At 38.1% G+C, this 3,070-nt stretch overlaps 1 long non-coding RNA gene across 1 annotated transcript in view; it reads right to left on the bottom strand.

The window, feature by feature from the left end:
- The window catches only part of LOC106869667 (uncharacterized), a 6,940-nt gene extending 4,573 nt beyond the window's left edge, over window positions 1-2,367 (bottom strand). Inside the window, exon 1 of the long non-coding RNA XR_001409428.1 lies at window positions 1,944-2,367. This is a non-coding gene — a long non-coding RNA (uncharacterized LOC106869667). The remainder of the gene's footprint in view (window positions 1-1,943) is intronic.
- Between the last annotated feature and the right edge of the window lie 703 nt (window positions 2,368-3,070).

The following is a 3,070-nucleotide window of genomic DNA, read 5'->3' as shown; positions in this document are numbered from 1 at the left end:
TGATGATGATGATGATGATGATGATGATGATGATGATGATGATGATGATGATGATGACGACGATGATGGCGACGACGATGATGGCGACGACGACGATGATGGCGACGACGATGATGGCGACGACGATGATGGCGACGACGATGATGATGATGATGATGATGATGAAGACGCTCTTGCTGTTGTGTGTTGCTACTGCATGTAATAATGATGATGATAGCGATAAATACGCCGAAATGATGATGATTGTGTTGATGATGATGATGATGATGATGATGATGACGACGACGACGACGATGATGACGACGATGATGGCGTCGACGACGATGATGGCGTCCACGACGATGATGGCGTCGACGACGATGATGATGATGATGATGATGATGATGATGATGATGATGATGGTGGTGGTGGTGGTGATGGGAGCAGCTTGATAAACAACGCCTAAGAAGCGGACGAAGCGGAGGATGGATGGGTGGACGGATGGAAGGATTCAGAGAGGAGGGGTGGAGGAGGAGCTGGAGAAAGTGTGGCAATGGGGATAACCACGATTAGCATGAAGATGCGTATCACGGCTCGTTTTGATGATGAAGTCGACGACGGTGACAATGGCAACAGCAAATGGTGTTGAAGACGATGACGATGCTAATGATAATTCTAGGGGTTTTTATAGAGATACTGATGATGATGATGATGATGATGATGAGATGATGATGGGTATAATGACGATGACTACGGCAATACTGATGATATACATTTTTAATTTGGCTGCATCTAATGAAAGTAGTCGATGTAGTTTGGCAGTTTAATTGAAGGGATGATTGCATTTAAATATCGACTAAATTTTTCTAAGACATGACAGTTGGGGCAGATGTCATTAATCATCACACACACACACACACACACACACACACATACAGACACACACAGATACACATCAACATACTTAACATACAAGGACGCATATTGGCGTATAATGCAAATGCGTAAATAAGCTCACGTTGGGTTTCTGACATTAACGCGTACACAAAGACAAACATAAACGCACAGAACGCACCGTTGAATGAATCTGGAGATAAGTAAACGCACCGGTATACAATGCATACACGTGCATTTAGAAGTGTTGGCAAATGCATACCTGCCCATATACACACATGCAAACAGAAAGTCAAGCATACACACACATAATATATATATATATATATATATATATATATATATATATATATATATATATATTCATACATAAATGTGATGATATGCATACGTCTATATGTTCAAAGATAAACACACAGACATACACACATACAAACACATGTATACAAACACATACACTCACGAACATATAAGCCGGTTGGCAGAATGTTGGTGAAAGTGTGAGAGCTATGTATGTAAACCTCGCGCTCATACATACTTCATTCTGCTGCCATGGGTGTTCTTGTCTATGTGAGTGCGTTTACCTATTTGCGTAGGGTGTGAAACAATGTTTATATGTGTGTGTGTCTAGTATTGTGCGTTTGTAAGTGTGTATGATTCCTGATTTAATACCAGCGTGTCACCGGAAACACAATTACAACAATAACGATAAACAATAAAGATAAAATCTTGTAACATCTCTTATATAATTTGTTGCCAATTCAATCTAATGCAAGGTGCTAAATATTTTGCTATAAATTAACTCTGTTCTAATACACATACATACATGATTGTCTATATTATATACAAAGTTGCATATAGAGAAACACACATACAAATACACGCACTCATTCGACGAGGGGAAACCTGAAAGTAACGTATAAGTTCCAATTCGTGATATCTCGGCAACGAATTAATAACCATAAACTCTATTCTTTTAGAGTGAATATGTGGACATGTGTGTGTGCGTGTGTGTGTAGGGGTGGGTGCGTGCGTTCGTGTCCCTGTAGTCTATAACTACGATCACTTACCTAATTACATTTTAGTAGTCGTTCGCGCTGCTGGAGTTTGCAGTCAAATTTCCTTTAGATATACACTACCGTCTTAAGTAAGTAGGTTACTATTTAATGTAGAACAAGTTCTTAATACACATGAAAAGAATACATAATATTCTAAACAAACATATTCATATTGTCATCTGCTTGTTACAAGAAACTATGAACTTTTACATTTTTCTTCAGACAAGATTTCATTCATTGACTTCTTTGCGAGTTTTTATCATAATTCTTGACATGTATACACTGTGGCACTTTCTTCCGGTAACTCTAGAATGCGACTATATTGAAATTTAGGTTAGGCTTTGTAGTTTAAGCCCATGTTTAACTTTCACCTTGTTCAAATTTACGTGGAGTGCTTTCAAACGATGTTTTTAAAATGTTGTCAAGTCTTACTCGATTTTGGACTGATGTCACTGTTTATTACGTTTTATTGGCTGATATCATTATGACGTACTATATACTTCCAGCTTTGCAGCGATGACGACTTCAATTGCGATGACGTCTTTGAGTATTCCACCAATGACTTCAATTGTGATGACGTCTTTGAGTATGCGGCTGTAGACATGCTCAATCTTTCTTCAGATTTCCTGTGTCAGGAAAGAAAGCAAACACATTTGGGGAATGTTACTGTCATGAAATACCCTTATATCTCGAAACTAATCCAAACGAAAAGAGTTCAGCTGACGCTACTGGGGTGTCTATTGTGTCTATGATCCATTGTATTAAAACAAATCAATAAATTACTGACCTGGTGATCAGCAAGGTTTTCACGTGAATCTACTTGAAGTGTCGAACCAATATGTTACTACGTTAACAATGTGTGTTACTACCTTATCAATGTAGAACAACATGTTACTGGAGAAGTTAGTTCACATGTCACGAGTTCATCGACAAAATATACTTGAGACATTGATTAAATCTTGATCCATATAATTTCTTATTTGGTTATGGTCTCTAGAGGTCAAAGTAGAGCATCTGAGTAATCCCTGGAAAGCCTCTATAGAGGTACGTTATCTACGACCAATCTGTCTATGAACTGCGTTTTTCTTAATTCGGTTTCTGTTTTTTTTTCTCTCGAATAAACCCATAGTTTAAGAATT

The sequence above is a fragment of the Octopus bimaculoides genome, chromosome 8 (genome assembly GCF_001194135.2).
Source record: "Octopus bimaculoides isolate UCB-OBI-ISO-001 chromosome 8, ASM119413v2, whole genome shotgun sequence".
Taxonomy (NCBI): Eukaryota; Metazoa; Mollusca; class Cephalopoda; order Octopoda; family Octopodidae; genus Octopus; species Octopus bimaculoides.
The sequence above is the reverse complement of the archived record's forward strand: the minus strand, read 5'-3'. Positions and strand labels throughout refer to the sequence as shown.